The 18,232-nt window shown below is 47.5% G+C and overlaps 10 non-coding genes and 2 pseudogenes across 10 annotated transcripts; all 12 read left to right on the top strand.

Annotated features, from left to right (window-relative positions):
• The first annotated feature begins 5,623 nt into the window (after positions 1-5,623).
• Positions 5,624-5,798, top strand: LOC139619787 (U2 spliceosomal RNA; annotated as a pseudogene).
• A 407-nt stretch (positions 5,799-6,205) lies between these two features.
• Positions 6,206-6,320, top strand: LOC139618938 (U5 spliceosomal RNA). Its single transcript, XR_011689943.1, has one exon. It is a non-coding gene; the product is annotated as a U5 spliceosomal RNA (small nuclear RNA).
• A 164-nt stretch (positions 6,321-6,484) lies between these two features.
• LOC139619446 (U2 spliceosomal RNA) lies at positions 6,485-6,676 on the top strand. The gene has a single exon (XR_011690441.1). It is a non-coding gene; the product is annotated as a U2 spliceosomal RNA (small nuclear RNA).
• A 399-nt stretch (positions 6,677-7,075) lies between these two features.
• LOC139618937 (U5 spliceosomal RNA) lies at positions 7,076-7,190 on the top strand. The gene has a single exon (XR_011689942.1). It is a non-coding gene; the product is annotated as a U5 spliceosomal RNA (small nuclear RNA).
• A 164-nt stretch (positions 7,191-7,354) lies between these two features.
• LOC139619832 (U2 spliceosomal RNA) lies at positions 7,355-7,546 on the top strand. Its single transcript, XR_011690677.1, has one exon. It is a non-coding gene; the product is annotated as a U2 spliceosomal RNA (small nuclear RNA).
• A 395-nt stretch (positions 7,547-7,941) lies between these two features.
• On the top strand, positions 7,942-8,056 carry LOC139618936 (U5 spliceosomal RNA). The gene has a single exon (XR_011689941.1). It is a non-coding gene; the product is annotated as a U5 spliceosomal RNA (small nuclear RNA).
• A 5,752-nt stretch (positions 8,057-13,808) lies between these two features.
• Positions 13,809-13,983, top strand: LOC139619786 (U2 spliceosomal RNA; annotated as a pseudogene).
• A 407-nt stretch (positions 13,984-14,390) lies between these two features.
• Positions 14,391-14,505, top strand: LOC139618935 (U5 spliceosomal RNA). The gene has a single exon (XR_011689940.1). It is a non-coding gene; the product is annotated as a U5 spliceosomal RNA (small nuclear RNA).
• A 164-nt stretch (positions 14,506-14,669) lies between these two features.
• On the top strand, positions 14,670-14,861 carry LOC139619445 (U2 spliceosomal RNA). Its single transcript, XR_011690440.1, has one exon. It is a non-coding gene; the product is annotated as a U2 spliceosomal RNA (small nuclear RNA).
• A 399-nt stretch (positions 14,862-15,260) lies between these two features.
• On the top strand, positions 15,261-15,375 carry LOC139618934 (U5 spliceosomal RNA). The gene has a single exon (XR_011689939.1). It is a non-coding gene; the product is annotated as a U5 spliceosomal RNA (small nuclear RNA).
• Positions 15,376-15,539: 164 nt separating this feature from the next.
• LOC139619821 (U2 spliceosomal RNA) lies at positions 15,540-15,731 on the top strand. Its single transcript, XR_011690676.1, has one exon. It is a non-coding gene; the product is annotated as a U2 spliceosomal RNA (small nuclear RNA).
• A 395-nt stretch (positions 15,732-16,126) lies between these two features.
• On the top strand, positions 16,127-16,241 carry LOC139618933 (U5 spliceosomal RNA). Its single transcript, XR_011689938.1, has one exon. It is a non-coding gene; the product is annotated as a U5 spliceosomal RNA (small nuclear RNA).
• Positions 16,242-18,232: the final 1,991 nt, after the last annotated feature.

The following is an 18,232-nucleotide window of genomic DNA, read 5'->3' as shown; positions in this document are numbered from 1 at the left end:
AGAGCCTGGCTGGAACGCCAGACACTTTGGGCCCATCGCTTCTCGGCCTTTTGGCTAAGACTGCGGTCGCCTCCTTTTGATGGTTAAATTCTTGCCTGTTGTGGCTCTGAGTTAAACCAGCTCTTGGGAGGAAATTGTCTACATTCCTTGTTTAAAGTTGTGCAACTTTTCTGTAGTTGCATATCTTAAACAAATAGGAATTCATTGGCCCAGAGAATCTCTTACCTGCGCTCTGCCGGATTCAACACCTTGTCCAGGCCAAAACTTGAAAAGGTAAGTACGTTTTTAGATTTTTTTCCTTTTTATATTTTTAATTGTATTTACTTATTTATTGTTCATTGTTTTTTTTTGTCCATTGTAAGTTTTTTACTGATTTTAGATCCTTTTAGCTTGTGGTGCCTCCACCATGTCGGCCACCCATGCCAACATGCGGAGGCACCACAGCGTCCGTTTTAAGTTTAAAGAAAAGGATGGAAAGCTCCTGGAGATGTCAAGGCTAGATTTCTCCAGGAAGCTAATCCAACAGGCTTTGAAATTCACAGCAAACGATTTGAATTGTATTTTGACCCTACCATTAAATAAAGGTTTTGATGTAAGCTTCCAGTCTGCGGCTATCTTGAGAGAATTTTGGACAAGATTTGAGTCTGTGAAACCCCAGTTTTCTGCATTTGTTGTTGAAAAACTGACTGATAATGCATTGAAAACAGTCATTGTCAGAATGTTTAATGAGACAGTGAATGCAGAAGACATTTGTATATGGCTGGGGAGATACTGCACTGTTAAAGGCCAGGCTACCAAAGTGAGAGATGAGGACGGCATCTGGAATTGCGCTTGGAGGGTCCCCATTCAACAATGGCAGGACCCCCAGGGCTTCCAAGGCCTGAAACATCTGCCGTCAATGATAGTTCTGGGTGAAAACAGGGGCTACATCCACTACCAAGGTCAGCCCAAGCTCTGCCGCAAGTGCGGTGAGCATGGGCACCTGGTAGAAGCGTGCACAAAAACCTTTTGCGGAAAGTGTAGAGAAATTGGGCACACTTTTGAGGAGTGCACCAATGGCAGGAAGTGCAACCTTTGTGGAGAAACAAATCATCTCTTCAGAGCTTGCCCCAAATCGTTTGCCAACAAACTAAAGGCAGCAAAAGCCAATGAACAAAATGGAGGACAAAAAGAAAAAGAGCAGGTTGAAGAGGCTGGGCAGGAAAATTCAAATCTCCCGCCAGATACTGTGATTGGAGAGGAGGGATCATGTGAGGCGGGAGAGGGGGAGGGGCCTGCAACAGCCCCATCAATGGAGAGTGGAGAGGAGGATGGGGAGATGCAGGAAGTGGGCGGAGCTAGTTCAGAAATGGAAGATTTTCAACCACCTGAAAATAGTGAGGATGCCCCCCTCCCCGATGCCCAGCAAACAAAGAGACTTGCATCGGAATTGTCCTCTGAGTCTCCTGTAGCCTCAGAGAAGAGGGGAAGAGTTGGGACTCTCTCAGACAGTTCATCTGTGGAGGAGCCCAGAGTCTTCCCCTCCAATTCACCAAATGAAGTCTCTTTCCTGACAGTAGCTCTACAATCAACCCCTAAGGACTCCAAGCTAAATGCAGCCTTGCGTCAAAGGCCAACCCCCAGAGTCCGACGGGGGAATGGAGCTCAACTCCCTCCTTCATCACCTGTTGAAGTGAAGGAGGAGCCCCGTTCACAAGAAATAGTCTAACTGCCTTTTTTTTAAAAAAAAAAAGATATTTTAGCATCTTAAACCTCTATTTAGTGTTTTTAAAATTTCATACCTGTTGTTTTTAATCATACTCATGACACTCACCTTCTCAACCATCAATGTGAGAAGTGTGAAGTCGAGAGTTAGAGCCCAGAGTGTTTTATCCTTTCTTAAATCTACAAAGTCAGATGTGTTTTTAATGCAGGAATGTGGCATACCGTTTTTAAAACACTACCGACAGTGGGAGGAGATGTGGCCACAGACATCGATATGGAGCGGATCAAACCAAAATAAGAACGATGGAGTGGCCATTTTAATAAAAAACCCTCAGGTTCTGGTGAAGGGTAGCACTGTGGTGAGAGACGGTAGGGCACTTTTAGCACACTTGACCTTTATGGGACAGGATTTTAACCTTCTCAATATTTATGGCTTTAACGACAAAAATGACAGGTATGACCTTTTAGAAGACCTGCAGTCCCACATGCTAGGGAGAGTGCCATTAGTTTTAGGAGGTGATTTTAACTGTATTTTAAGTCGAAAAGATAGAAAAAGAACAGGGGAAGATTTTAAAATTGACAAAACATCGGTTTTATTACAGGGCATATGCAGGGATTTTAAACTACAAGACTGTTTTAAAACCATGCATCCCAGAGAGGAGGGCTTCACCTGGTTCAGTGGTGATGGCACCAGAGCCTCTCGCATAGATTTTATTTTCACACGGGACTGCCCGCCGACCGATGCTAGATTGACCCCTGTTTTCTTTTCTGACCACCTGATGCTCTCCTGCACCCTTTCACTCTCTTCAGGTGTGACTTTTGGAAGTGGTCTGTGGAAACTCAACTGCTCCCTGCTTGAAGATCAACATCTAGTTCAGCAGTACAGGGAGCAGTACCGAGAGTGGCAGACCCTTCAAGACATGTACGATACACGAGCACACTGGTGGGAGATGGTGAAGGGAAAGACCCAGACTTTTTTCAGACAGGCAGGCAAAAAAAGAAAGGGCAAGGAGAACAGACGCATGATGGGACTGCAGAAGCGACTACAGCGCTATTTTAACCTCAACCAAAATGGAATGGATTTTAATGAAGAAATTAGAGAAATCAAATCAGAGATGTCGGTTTTAGCTGAAATTAAAAGCAAGGGTGTCATTTTAAGGAGCAGGGAACGGGAAATAGAGGAGGGTGAGAAGTGCACCAGGTATTTTTTTAAGAAAATTGTTAGTAAAGGGGGGACCATTTTAAAACTAAAAAAGGAAAACGGGTGCATAACAGAGAATATCGAAGAAATTAAACAGATTGTGGAAAATTTTTACGTAGAATTGTATAAAGAAAAGCCCATTAGAATAGACACCATGAATGAAGTTTTAAAATCCATCGATAAAAAAGTAAAAGACAGTGTGCTTTTAACCCAAGATTTTACCATTCTAGAGTTAAATAAATGTTTGTCAAGTTTTAAAAAAGGGAAGTCCCCAGGACAGGATGGACTTCCCTTGGAATTTTATTTGACCTTTTGGGACATTTTAGCACCTGATTTGATCGATGTTTTTAAAGACTTTGAGCACCTAGACCGACTTCCTGACAGTTTTAGAGTAGGGATAGTGACTCTACTGCACAAAAACAAAGACAAGACCGACCTGATGAACTGGAGACCTATCGCACTTTTAAACCTTGATTGTAAACTTTTTAGCAAACTTTTAGCCTCACGTATGTCCTTGTTTTTAAAGGGGGTGATTCACCCGGATCAAGGCTGTGCCATCCCAGGGAGGAAGATCACCGACAGCCTGGTACTGATCCGAGACACCATCTGTTACGCGAGAGACAGAAACATCCGGCTAGTAGTCCTAAATTTAGATTTTGAGAAAGCCTTCGATCGGGTCTCGCACCAGTACCTTTTCAAGGTACTGCAAAAAATGGGGTTCCCAGAAAGGTTTCTAGCTTGGGTGGGATTGCTGTATCGGGACATTACCAGCAAATTTGTGATTAACGGGCATTTGACAAAAGCAGTCGATATTAACTGCGGTGTCCGTCAGGGTTGTCCGTTATCTGCCCTCCTATACATAACATGTATAGAACCGCTGGCACAGATCTTGAGAAGGGATCAACGAATCAATGGGTTGGGAGTACCGGGGAGCGGGGGACTGGACACCAAGTGTATTTTATACATGGACGACGTGAACATTTTATGCACCGACCTTTTATCCGTCAACAGGACGCTGGACTTGACTGACTGGTTTGGACAGGCTTCTGGGTCAAAGTTGAACAAAAACAAGACCCAAGCCCAATTTTATGGACCGTGGACAGCGACTGAGATGACAGGACTCCCTTTGACTGTGACCCAGACTGACCAAAAAATACTGGGGATCAAATTTGACAGGGAGGGAGAAGGAACAACAAATTGGCCAGACGTGGTAGGGAAAGTAAAACAAAGACTAGGATATTGGGGACTTAGAGGACTGACTATTGAAGGAAAGGTTTTAATCATCAAAGCGGTGATTTTACCTTTGCTTTTACTCATCAGTTCTGTTTTTATCCCACCTAGGAGAGTGCTTTTAGATCTGGAGCGAGCCATCTTTTATTTCCTGTGGGGCTCCAAGTGGGAGAGACTGAGGAGGGAGGTCATGAAAAGGCCAAAAGAGAAAGGAGGAAAAGGAGTGCCTGACCTGTACTTGTTTTTAGGAAGCCGATACACCGCACTACACCTCAAACAAGCCACAGACCCATCCGGAAACCCCAAAACTACAGCCATGACACGTTTCTGGATGGGATCGTACCTCAGACGATTGAAGATTTTACCTACAGATCTTAAAGTACCCGTGTCTTTTAGCCTGCCACCAGCCTATGCTTTTATCCCGACGTTTTTAAAGCATTTTAAACTGGAGCAGGAGGAGCTGCATATTTTAACCAACCACCGTTCTCTGATCTCTGTTGTGCAGGAGCAGGAGCCAGTGAGTCCAGTGCGCGGGCTCGCATTTGGCGAGCCCTCAACAGTTTGGCGCAACGTGAACCATTCCGCTCTTCCAAACAGACTCCGGGACCTGTCATGGATGGTGGCTCATGAGATTCTCCCAGTCAGGTCCGTCATGCACTCCCGGGGCATGTCAACACGCTCAACCTGCCCCCGACCCGGTTGTGGCGCGCCAGAGTCGGTGAGGCATTTGCTCTGGGAGTGCAGCGCTGCCGTAGACCAGTGGGCAATGGCCGGCTCCTTGCAATTCCCGTACTTGCCAGCAAGGGAGGTCCTTACAGCACAACTGGTGCTGTATGGGGTGAGCCAAAAAACACTGAAGAACGATGACTTTGCCCAGATGTGGCTCACCCTAGCCGCCATCAAAGACGCCATATGGACCTCCAGAAACTTGCTGGTAAGGAAGCACATGCAGATCCCCCCCGTGGCTGTGATCCGGATGGCTGTAGGCGGCAGGCCTAGGACACAGCCACAAAGAAGCATCGCCTCTGTGCCCATTCGGACGAAGGAGCCGGAGCCACACATGAAAAGGTCAAAGCAGCGGCGGCCTGGCTCTCCGGGTGAGGCAGGTGGGAAGGAGCAACAGGGTGAGGATCTCCTCTGAGCACCACGACAGGATCCCGAGAGACCAAATGTTTGGGGGAGCGGAATGAGTGACCCTGGGTAGGGACTCATTCTGCTCCTGCACAAAATTAGAAAGAAGAGAAGTTTTAAACCAATGCACTCCCTTTTTAAAGATTTGGGACACTCCATGGTTTTCATTTGTGAGATGGATTTTATGTTTGACAACATGTAAAACCCCTTGAAATATTTGTTTTTAATGTTTAAAAAAAAAAAAAAAACAAACAAACAATGGTTTTACAACTATTTATCATATTGTTGTGATTATAATGTACCCTTTGTATCTCAAGATGTAAACCTTCTTTGAAAAAACTTGAAATGAGTGTCAATAAATCTTTTCGAAAGAAAAAATCTGTTCTTATCAGTTTAATATCTGATATGTCCTCTACCCGAGGACAAACATATTAAACGGATTTTTAGAACTGGGAGCTGAAAAAGGGGCTTGCTCCGTTCACTCCACGCATCGACCTGGCATTGCAGTGCCGCCGGGAACGGTGCACCCTTCTCTGGCCGTGTGGAAAAGCAAGCAAGCAAGCAAGCAAGCAAGCAAGCAAGCAAACAATGACGCAAACGTACAGTTTCAAATGCCCCTCTGGCAGTGGCTGGAGGAAGGTGAGTCAACCTGCCCCACAGCTGATATCCCTCACGCGCCCTGGAAGGGCTGCTAGCCTCCAATCAACCCCGCATTTTCCCTGTATTTTGGTCCCCGGGGGCCTGCAAGCGCCTGATAACTTGAGAAATTTGTGGGGATTGCATGTTGAGGCCCAGACACTTTTCTCCACAGCCCGATTGGCTAGAGCCCGTGACAACATGGGGAGGGGGCGGGGATTTGGCAAGCTAAGAGAAGGCTACCGTGAGGGCGGTGACTGGGACCAATGGGGTCCTCGGCCGCTCTTGAGGAGAGGCCTGTACTGACTCTGGTTTCTCTTCATCACGCACAAGTCTTTCGCCTTTTACTAAAGACTTCCGTGGAGAGGAACACCAATGAGTTTAAGCTATTTTTGGCAGGCTCTGCCGTATGGCTGAGCCCTTTGAGTTTGTGAAAAGTCAAACAGCTGTCGAGGTCAGGAATGGGGAGGTGGGCGGAGGTGGTGAAAAGCAGCCATTGCTCCGCTCATGTCAAAAGCAGCCAACCGCGACCAGCGAGATTTGTGCCAAGAGCCTGGCTGGAACGCCAGACACTTTGGGCCCATCGCTTCTCGGCCTTTTGGCTAAGATCAAGTGTAGTATCTGTTCTTATCAGTTTAATATCTGATATGTCCTCTACCCGAGGACAAACATATTAAACGGATTTTTAGAACTGGGAGCTGAAAAAGGGGCTTGCTCCGTTCACTCCACGCATCGACCTGGCATTGCAGTGCCGCCGGGAACGGTGCACCCTTCTCTGGCCGTGTGGAAAAGCAAGCAAGCAAGCAAGCAAACAAGCAAGCAATGACGCAAACGTACAGTTTCAAATGCCCCTCTGGCAGTGGCTGGAGGAAGGTGAGTCAACCTGCCCCACAGCTGATATCCCTCACGCGCCCTGGAAGGGCTGCTAGCCTCCAATCAACCCCGCATTTTCCCTGTATTTTGGTCCCCGGGGGCCTGCAAGCGCCTGATAACTTGAGAAATTTGTGGGGATTGCATGTTGAGGCCCAGACACTTTTCTCCACAGCCCGATTGGCTAGAGCCCGTGACAACATGGGGAGGGGGCGGGGATTTGGCAAGCTAAGAGAAGGCTACCGTGAGGGCGGTGACTGGGACCAATGGGGTCCTCGGCCGCTCTTGAGGAGAGGCCTGTACTGACTCTGGTTTCTCTTCATCACGCACAAGTCTTTCGCCTTTTACTAAAGACTTCCGTGGAGAGGAACACCAATGAGTTTAAGCTATTTTTGGCAGGCTCTGCCGTATGGCTGAGCCCTTTGAGTTTGTGAAAAGTCAAACAGCTGTCGAGGTCAGGAATGGGGAGGTGGGCGGAGGTGGTGAAAAGCAGCCATTGCTCCGCTCATGTCAAAAGCAGCCAACCGCGACCAGCGAGATTTGTGCCAAGAGCCTGGCTGGAACGCCAGACACTTTGGGCCCATCGCTTCTCGGCCTTTTGGCTAAGATCAAGTGTAGTATCTGTTCTTATCAGTTTAATATCTGATATGTCCTCTACCCGAGGACAAACATATTAAACGGATTTTTAGAACTGGGAGCTGAAAAAGGGGCTTGCCCCGTTCACTCCACGCATCGACCTGGCATTGCAGTGCCGCCGGGAACGGTGCACCCTTCTCTGGCCGTGTGGAAAAGCAAGCAAGCAAGCAAGCAAGCAAACAATGACGCAAACGTACAGTTTCAAATGCCCCTCTGGCAGTGGCTGGAGGAAGGTGAGTCAACCTGCCCCACAGCTGATATCCCTCACGCGCCCTGGAAGGGCTGCTAGCCTCCAATCAACCCCGCATTTTCCCTGTATTTTGGTCCCCGGGGGCCTGCAAGCGCCTGATAACTTGAGAAATTTGTGGGGATTGCATGTTGAGGCCCAGACACTTTTCTCCACAGCCCGATTGGCTAGAGCCCGTGACAACATGGGGAGGGGGCGGGGATTTGGCAAGCTAAGAGAAGGCTACCGTGAGGGCGGTGACTGGGACCAATGGGGTCCTCGGCCGCTCTTGAGGAGAGGCCTGTACTGACTCTGGTTTCTCTTCATCACGCACAAGTCTTTCGCCTTTTACTAAAGACTTCCGTGGAGAGGAACACCAATGAGTTTAAGCTATTTTTGGCAGGCTCTGCCGTATGGCTGAGCCCTTTGAGTTTGTGAAAAGTCAAACAGCTGTCGAGGTCAGGAATGGGGAGGTGGGCGGAGGTGGTGAAAAGCAGCCATTGCTCCGCTCATGTCAAAAGCAGCCAACCGCGACCAGCGAGATTTGTGCCAAGAGCCTGGCTGGAACGCCAGACACTTTGGGCCCATCGCTTCTCGGCCTTTTGGCTAAGACTGCGGTCGCCTCTTTTTGATGGTTAAATTCTTGCCTGTTGTGGCTCTGAGTTAAACCAGCTCTTGGGAGGAAATTGTCTACATTCCTTGTTTAAAGTTGTGCAACTTTTCTGTAGTTGCATATCTTAAACAAATAGGAATTCATTGGCCCAGAGAATCTCTTACCTGAGCTCTGCCGGATTCAACACCTTGTCCAGGCCAAAACTTGAAAAGGTAAGTACGTTTTTAGATTTTTTTCCTTTTTTATATTTTTAATTGTATTTACTTATTTATTGTTCATTGTTTTTTTGTCCATTGTAAGTTTTTTACTGATTTTAGATCCTTTTAGCTTGTGGTGCCTCCACCATGTCGGCCACCCATGCCAACATGCGGAGGCACCACAGCGTCCGTTTTAAGTTTAAAGAAAAGGATGGAAAGCTCCTGGAGATGTCAAGGCTAGATTTCTCCAGGAAGCTAATCCAACAGGCTTTGAAATTCACAGCAAACGATTTGAATTGTATTTTGACCCTACCATTAAACAAAGGTTTTGATGTAAGCTTCCAGTCTGCGGCTATCTTGAGAGAATTTTGGACAAGATTTGAGTCTGTGAAACCCCAGTTTTCTGCATTTGTTGTTGAAAAACTGACTGATAATGCATTGAAAACAGTCATTGTCAGAATGTTTAATGAGACAGTGAATGCAGAAGACATTTGTATATGGCTGGGGAGATACTGCACTGTTAAAGGCCAGGCTACCAAAGTGAGAGATGAGGACGGCATCTGGAATTGCGCTTGGAGGGTCCCCATTCAACAATGGCAGGACCCCCAGGGCTTCCAAGGCCTGAAACATCTGCCGTCAATGATAGTTCTGGGTGAAAACAGGGGCTACATCCACTACCAAGGTCAGCCCAAGCTCTGCCGCAAGTGTGGTGAGCATGGGCACCTGGTAGAAGCGTGCACAAAAACCTTTTGCGGAAAGTGTAGAGAAATTGGGCACACTTTTGAGGAGTGCACCAATGGCAGGAAGTGCAACCTTTGTGGAGAAACAAATCATCTCTTCAGAGCTTGCCCCAAATCGTTTGCCAACAAACTAAAGGCAGCAAAAGCCAATGAACAAAATGGAGGACAAAAAGAAAAAGAGCAGGTTGAAGAGGCTGGGCAGGAAAATTCAAATCTCCCGCCAGATACTGTGATTGGAGAGGAGGGATCATGTGAGGCGGGAGAGGGGGAGGGGCCTGCAACAGCCCCATCAATGGAGAGTGGAGAGGAGGATGGGGAGATGCAGGAAGTGGGCGGAGCTAGTTCAGAAATGGAAGATTTTCAACCACCTGAAAATAGTGAGGATGCCCCCCTCCCCGATGCCCAGCAAACAAAGAGACTTGCATCGGAATTGTCCTCTGAGTCTCCTGTAGCCTCAGAGAAGAGGGGAAGAGTTGGGACTCTCTCAGACAGTTCATCTGTGGAGGAGCCCAGAGTCTTCCCCTCCAATTCACCAAATGAAGTCTCTTTTCTGACAGTAGCTCTACAATCAACCCCTAAGGACTCCAAGCTAAATGCAGCCTTGCGTCAAAGGCCAACCCCCAGAGTCCGACGGGGGAATGGAGCTCAACTCCCTCCTTCATCACCTGTTGAAGTGAAGGAGGAGCCCCGTTCACAAGAAATAGTCTAACTGCCTTTTTTTTGAAAAAAAAAAGATATTTTAGCATCTTAAACCTCTATTTAGTGTTTTTAAAATTTCATACCTGTTGTTTTTAATCATACTCATGACACTCACCTTCTCAACCATCAATGTGAGAAGTGTGAAGTCGAGAGTTAGAGCCCAGAGTGTTTTATCCTTTCTTAAATCTACAAAGTCAGATGTGTTTTTAATGCAGGAATGTGGCATACCGTTTTTAAAACACTACCGACAGTGGGAGGAGATGTGGCCACAGACATCGATATGGAGCGGATCAAACCAAAATAAGAACGATGGAGTGGCCATTTTAATAAAAAACCCTCAGGTTCTGGTGAAGGGTAGCACTGTGGTGAGAGACGGTAGGGCACTTTTAGCACACTTGACCTTTATGGGACAGGATTTTAACCTTCTCAATATTTATGGCTTTAACGACAAAAATGACAGGTATGACCTTTTAGAAGACCTGCAGTCCCACATGCTAGGGAGAGTGCCATTAGTTTTAGGAGGTGATTTTAACTGTATTTTAAGTCGAAAAGATAGAAAAAGAACAGGGGAAGATTTTAAAATTGACAAAACATCGGTTTTATTACAGGGCATATGCAGGGATTTTAAACTACAAGACTGTTTTAAAACCATGCATCCCAGAGAGGAGGGCTTCACCTGGTTCAGTGGTGATGGCACCAGAGCCTCTCGCATAGATTTTATTTTCACACGGGACTGCCCGCCGACCGATGCTAGATTGACCCCTGTTTTCTTTTCTGACCACCTGATGCTCTCCTGCACCCTTTCACTCTCTTCAGGTGTGACTTTTGGAAGTGGTCTGTGGAAACTCAACTGCTCCCTGCTTGAAGATCAACATCTAGTTCAGCAGTACAGGGAGCAGTACCGAGAGTGGCAGACCCTTCAAGACATGTACGATACACGAGCACACTGGTGGGAGATGGTGAAGGGAAAGACCCAGACTTTTTTCAGACAGGCAGGCAAAAAAAGAAAGGGCAAGGAGAACAGACGCATGATGGGACTGCAGAAGCGACTACAGCGCTATTTTAACCTCAACCAAAATGGAATGGATTTTAATGAAGAAATTAGAGAAATCAAATCAGAGATGTCGGTTTTAGCTGAAATTAAAAGCAAGGGTGTCATTTTAAGGAGCAGGGAACGGGAAATAGAGGAGGGTGAGAAGTGCACCAGGTATTTTTTTAAGAAAATTGTTAGTAAAGGGGGGACCATTTTAAAACTAAAAAAGGAAAACGGGTGCATAACAGAGAATATCGAAGAAATTAAACAGATTGTGGAAAATTTTTACGTAGAATTGTATAAAGAAAAGCCCATTAGAATAGACACCATGAATGAAGTTTTAAAATCCATCGATAAAAAAGTAAAAGACAGTGTGCTTTTAACCCAAGATTTTACCATTCTAGAGTTAAATAAATGTTTGTCAAGTTTTAAAAAAGGGAAGTCCCCAGGACAGGATGGACTTCCCTTGGAATTTTATTTGACCTTTTGGGACATTTTAGCACCTGATTTGATCGATGTTTTTAAAGACTTTGAGCACCTAGACCGACTTCCTGACAGTTTTAGAGTAGGGATAGTGACTCTACTGCACAAAAACAAAGACAAGACCGACCTGATGAACTGGAGACCTATCGCACTTTTAAACCTTGATTGTAAACTTTTTAGCAAACTTTTAGCCTCACGTATGTCCTTGTTTTTAAAGGGGGTGATTCACCCGGATCAAGGCTGTGCCATCCCAGGGAGGAAGATCACCGACAGCCTGGTACTGATCCGAGACACCATCTGTTACGCGAGAGACAGAAACATCCGGCTAGTAGTCCTAAATTTAGATTTTGAGAAAGCCTTCGATCGGGTCTCGCACCAGTACCTTTTCAAGGTACTGCAAAAAATGGGGTTCCCAGAAAGGTTTCTAGCTTGGGTGGGATTGCTGTATCGGGACATTACCAGCAAATTTGTGATTAACGGGCATTTGACAAAAGCAGTCGATATTAACTGCGGTGTCCGTCAGGGTTGTCCGTTATCTGCCCTCCTATACATAACATGTATAGAACCGCTGGCACAGATCTTGAGAAGGGATCAACGAATCAATGGGTTGGGAGTACCGGGGAGCGGGGGACTGGACACCAAGTGTATTTTATACATGGACGACGTGAACATTTTATGCACCGACCTTTTATCCGTCAACAGGACGCTGGACTTGACTGACTGGTTTGGACAGGCTTCTGGGTCAAAGTTGAACAAAAACAAGACCCAAGCCCAATTTTATGGACCGTGGACAGCGACTGAGATGACAGGACTCCCTTTGACTGTGACCCAGACTGACCAAAAAATACTGGGGATCAAATTTGACAGGGAGGGAGAAGGAACAACAAATTGGCCAGACGTGGTAGGGAAAGTAAAACAAAGACTAGGATATTGGGGACTTAGAGGACTGACTATTGAAGGAAAGGTTTTAATCATCAAAGCGGTGATTTTACCTTTGCTTTTACTCATCAGTTCTGTTTTTATCCCACCTAGGAGAGTGCTTTTAGATCTGGAGCGAGCCATCTTTTATTTCCTGTGGGGCTCCAAGTGGGAGAGACTGAGGAGGGAGGTCATGAAAAGGCCAAAAGAGAAAGGAGGAAAAGGAGTGCCTGACCTGTACTTGTTTTTAGGAAGCCGATACACCGCACTACACCTCAAACAAGCCACAGACCCATCCGGAAACCCCAAAACTACAGCCATGACACGTTTCTGGATGGGATCGTACCTCAGACGATTGAAGATTTTACCTACAGATCTTAAAGTACCCGTGTCTTTTAGCCTGCCACCAGCCTATGCTTTTATCCCGACGTTTTTAAAGCATTTTAAACTGGAGCAGGAGGAGCTGCATATTTTAACCAACCACCGTTCTCTGATCTCTGTTGTGCAGGAGCAGGAGCCAGTGAGTCCAGTGCGCGGGCTCGCATTTGGCGAGCCCTCAACAGTTTGGCGCAACGTGAACCATTCCGCTCTTCCAAACAGACTCCGGGACCTGTCATGGATGGTGGCTCATGAGATTCTCCCAGTCAGGTCCGTCATGCACTCCCGGGGCATGTCAACACGCTCAACCTGCCCCCGACCCGGTTGTGGCGCGCCAGAGTCGGTGAGGCATTTGCTCTGGGAGTGCAGCGCTGCCGTAGACCAGTGGGCAATGGCCGGCTCCTTGCAATTCCCGTACTTGCCAGCAAGGGAGGTCCTTACAGCACAACTGGTGCTGTATGGGGTGAGCCAAAAAACACTGAAGAACGATGACTTTGCCCAGATGTGGCTCACCCTAGCCGCCATCAAAGACGCCATATGGACCTCCAGAAACTTGCTGGTAAGGAAGCACATGCAGATCCCCCCCGTGGCTGTGATCCGGATGGCTGTAGGCGGCAGGCCTAGGACACAGCCACAAAGAAGCATCGCCTCTGTGCCCATTCGGACGAAGGAGCCGGAGCCACACATGAAAAGGTCAAAGCAGCGGCGGCCTGGCTCTCCGGGTGAGGCAGGTGGGAAGGAGCAACAGGGTGAGGATCTCCTCTGAGCACCACGACAGGATCCCGAGAGACCAAATGTTTGGGGGAGCGGAATGAGTGACCCTGGGTAGGGACTCATTCTGCTCCTGCACAAAATTAGAAAGAAGAGAAGTTTTAAACCAATGCACTCCCTTTTTAAAGATTTGGGACACTCCATGGTTTTCATTTGTGAGATGGATTTTATGTTTGACAACATGTAAAACCCCTTGAAATATTTGTTTTTAATGTTTAAAAAAAAAAAAAAAACAAACAAACAATGGTTTTACAACTATTTATCATATTGTTGTGATTATAATGTACCCTTTGTATCTCAAGATGTAAACCTTCTTTGAAAAAACTTGAAATGAGTGTCAATAAATCTTTTCGAAAGAAAAAATCTGTTCTTATCAGTTTAATATCTGATATGTCCTCTACCCGAGGACAAACATATTAAACGGATTTTTAGAACTGGGAGCTGAAAAAGGGGCTTGCTCCGTTCACTCCACGCATCGACCTGGCATTGCAGTGCCGCCGGGAACGGTGCACCCTTCTCTGGCCGTGTGGAAAAGCAAGCAAGCAAGCAAGCAAGCAAGCAAGCAAGCAAACAATGACGCAAACGTACAGTTTCAAATGCCCCTCTGGCAGTGGCTGGAGGAAGGTGAGTCAACCTGCCCCACAGCTGATATCCCTCACGCGCCCTGGAAGGGCTGCTAGCCTCCAATCAACCCCGCATTTTCCCTGTATTTTGGTCCCCGGGGGCCTGCAAGCGCCTGATAACTTGAGAAATTTGTGGGGATTGCATGTTGAGGCCCAGACACTTTTCTCCACAGCCCGATTGGCTAGAGCCCGTGACAACATGGGGAGGGGGCGGGGATTTGGCAAGCTAAGAGAAGGCTACCGTGAGGGCGGTGACTGGGACCAATGGGGTCCTCGGCCGCTCTTGAGGAGAGGCCTGTACTGACTCTGGTTTCTCTTCATCACGCACAAGTCTTTCGCCTTTTACTAAAGACTTCCGTGGAGAGGAACACCAATGAGTTTAAGCTATTTTTGGCAGGCTCTGCCGTATGGCTGAGCCCTTTGAGTTTGTGAAAAGTCAAACAGCTGTCGAGGTCAGGAATGGGGAGGTGGGCGGAGGTGGTGAAAAGCAGCCATTGCTCCGCTCATGTCAAAAGCAGCCAACCGCGACCAGCGAGATTTGTGCCAAGAGCCTGGCTGGAACGCCAGACACTTTGGGCCCATCGCTTCTCGGCCTTTTGGCTAAGATCAAGTGTAGTATCTGTTCTTATCAGTTTAATATCTGATATGTCCTCTACCCGAGGACAAACATATTAAACGGATTTTTAGAACTGGGAGCTGAAAAAGGGGCTTGCTCCGTTCACTCCACGCATCGACCTGGCATTGCAGTGCCGCCGGGAACGGTGCACCCTTCTCTGGCCGTGTGGAAAAGCAAGCAAGCAAGCAAGCAAACAAGCAAGCAATGACGCAAACGTACAGTTTCAAATGCCCCTCTGGCAGTGGCTGGAGGAAGGTGAGTCAACCTGCCCCACAGCTGATATCCCTCACGCGCCCTGGAAGGGCTGCTAGCCTCCAATCAACCCCGCATTTTCCCTGTATTTTGGTCCCCGGGGGCCTGCAAGCGCCTGATAACTTGAGAAATTTGTGGGGATTGCATGTTGAGGCCCAGACACTTTTCTCCACAGCCCGATTGGCTAGAGCCCGTGACAACATGGGGAGGGGGCGGGGATTTGGCAAGCTAAGAGAAGGCTACCGTGAGGGCGGTGACTGGGACCAATGGGGTCCTCGGCCGCTCTTGAGGAGAGGCCTGTACTGACTCTGGTTTCTCTTCATCACGCACAAGTCTTTCGCCTTTTACTAAAGACTTCCGTGGAGAGGAACACCAATGAGTTTAAGCTATTTTTGGCAGGCTCTGCCGTATGGCTGAGCCCTTTGAGTTTGTGAAAAGTCAAACAGCTGTCGAGGTCAGGAATGGGGAGGTGGGCGGAGGTGGTGAAAAGCAGCCATTGCTCCGCTCATGTCAAAAGCAGCCAACCGCGACCAGCGAGATTTGTGCCAAGAGCCTGGCTGGAACGCCAGACACTTTGGGCCCATCGCTTCTCGGCCTTTTGGCTAAGATCAAGTGTAGTATCTGTTCTTATCAGTTTAATATCTGATATGTCCTCTACCCGAGGACAAACATATTAAACGGATTTTTAGAACTGGGAGCTGAAAAAGGGGCTTGCCCCGTTCACTCCACGCATCGACCTGGCATTGCAGTGCCGCCGGGAACGGTGCACCCTTCTCTGGCCGTGTGGAAAAGCAAGCAAGCAAGCAAGCAAGCAAACAATGACGCAAACGTACAGTTTCAAATGCCCCTCTGGCAGTGGCTGGAGGAAGGTGAGTCAACCTGCCCCACAGCTGATATCCCTCACGCGCCCTGGAAGGGCTGCTAGCCTCCAATCAACCCCGCATTTTCCCTGTATTTTGGTCCCCGGGGGCCTGCAAGCGCCTGATAACTTGAGAAATTTGTGGGGATTGCATGTTGAGGCCCAGACACTTTTCTCCACAGCCCGATTGGCTAGAGCCCGTGACAACATGGGGAGGGGGCGGGGATTTGGCAAGCTAAGAGAAGGCTACCGTGAGGGCGGTGACTGGGACCAATGGGGTCCTCGGCCGCTCTTGAGGAGAGGCCTGTACTGACTCTGGTTTCTCTTCATCACGCACAAGTCTTTCGCCTTTTACTAAAGACTTCCGTGGAGAGGAACACCAATGAGTTTAAGCTATTTTTGGCAGGCTCTGCCGTATGGCTGAGCCCTTTGAGTTTGTGAAAAGTCAAACAGCTGTCGAGGTCAGGAATGGGGAGGTGGGCGGAGGTGGTGAAAAGCAGCCATTGCTCCGCTCATGTCAAAAGCAGCCAACCGCGACCAGCGAGATTTGTGCCAAGAGCCTGGCTGGAACGCCAGACACTTTGGGCCCATCGCTTCTCGGCCTTTTGGCTAAGACTGCGGTCGCCTCTTTTTGATGGTTAAATTCTTGCCTGTTGTGGCTCTGAGTTAAACCAGCTCTTGGGAGGAAATTGTCTACATTCCTTGTTTAAAGTTGTGCAACTTTTCTGTAGTTGCATATCTTAAACAAATAGGAATTCATTGGCCCAGAGAATCTCTTACCTGAGCTCTGCCGGATTCAACACCTTGTCCAGGCCAAAACTTGAAAAGGTAAGTACGTTTTTAGATTTTTTTCCTTTTTTATATTTTTAATTGTATTTACTTATTTATTGTTCATTGTTTTTTTGTCCATTGTAAGTTTTTTACTGATTTTAGATCCTTTTAGCTTGTGGTGCCTCCACCATGTCGGCCACCCATGCCAACATGCGGAGGCACCACAGCGTCCGTTTTAAGTTTAAAGAAAAGGATGGAAAGCTCCTGGAGATGTCAAGGCTAGATTTCTCCAGGAAGCTAATCCAACAGGCTTTGAAATTCACAGCAAACGATTTGAATTGTATTTTGACCCTACCATTAAACAAAGGTTTTGATGTAAGCTTCCAGTCTGCGGCTATCTTGAGAGAATTTTGGACAAGATTTGAGTCTGTGAAACCCCAGTTTTCTGCATTTGTTGTTGAAAAACTGACTGATAATGCATTGAAAACAGTCATTGTCAGAATGTTTAATGAGACAGTGAATGCAGAAGACATTTGTATATGGCTGGGGAGATACTGCACTGTTAAAGGCCAGGCTACCAAAGTGAGAGATGAGGACGGCATCTGGAATTGCGCTTGGAGGGTCCCCATTCAACAATGGCAGGACCCCCAGGGCTTCCAAGGCCTGAAACATCTGCCGTCAATGATAGTTCTGGGTGAAAACAGGGGCTACATCCACTACCAAGGTCAGCCCAAGCTCTGCCGCAAGTGTGGTGAGCATGGGCACCTGGTAGAAGCGTGCACAAAAACCTTTTGCGGAAAGTGTAGAGAAATTGGGCACACTTTTGAGGAGTGCACCAATGGCAGGAAGTGCAACCTTTGTGGAGAAACAAATCATCTCTTCAGAGCTTGCCCCAAATCGTTTGCCAACAAACTAAAGGCAGCAAAAGCCAATGAACAAAATGGAGGACAAAAAGAAAAAGAGCAGGTTGAAGAGGCTGGGCAGGAAAATTCAAATCTCCCGCCAGATACTGTGATTGGAGAGGAGGGATCATGTGAGGCGGGAGAGGGGGAGGGGCCTGCAACAGCCCCATCAATGGAGAGTGGAGAGGAGGATGGGGAGATGCAGGAAGTGGGCGGAGCTAGTTCAGAAATGGAAGATTTTCAACCACCTGAAAATAGTGAGGATGCCCCCCTCCCCGATGCCCAGCAAACAAAGAGACTTGCATCGGAATTGTCCTCTGAGTCTCCTGTAGCCTCAGAGAAGAGGGGAAGAGTTGGGACTCTCTCAGACAGTTCATCTGTGGAGGAGCCCAGAGTCTTCCCCTCCAATTCACCAAATGAAGTCTCTTTTCTGACAGTAGCTCTACAATCAACCCCTAAGGACTCCAAGCTAAATGCAGCCTTGCGTCAAAGGCCAACCCCCAGAGTCCGACGGGGGAATGGAGCTCAACTCCCTCCTTCATCACCTGTTGAAGTGAAGGAGGAGCCCCGTTCACAAGAAATAGTCTAACTGCCTTTTTTTTGAAAAAAAAAAGATATTTTAGCATCTTAAACCTCTATTTAGTGTTTTTAAAATTTCATACCTGTTGTTTTTAATCATACTCATGACACTCACCTTCTCAACCATCAATGTGAGAAGTGTGAAGTCGAGAGTTAGAGCCCAG

Source organism: Trachinotus anak, unplaced genomic scaffold (genome assembly GCF_046630095.1).
Source record: "Trachinotus anak isolate AG129_WGS33_773 ecotype Australia unplaced genomic scaffold, CSIRO_AGI_Tana_v1 ptg000003l, whole genome shotgun sequence".
Taxonomy (NCBI): domain Eukaryota; kingdom Metazoa; phylum Chordata; class Actinopteri; order Carangiformes; family Carangidae; genus Trachinotus; species Trachinotus anak.
Note: the sequence above shows the minus strand (reverse complement) of the source record. Positions and strands in the feature narration are given on the sequence as shown.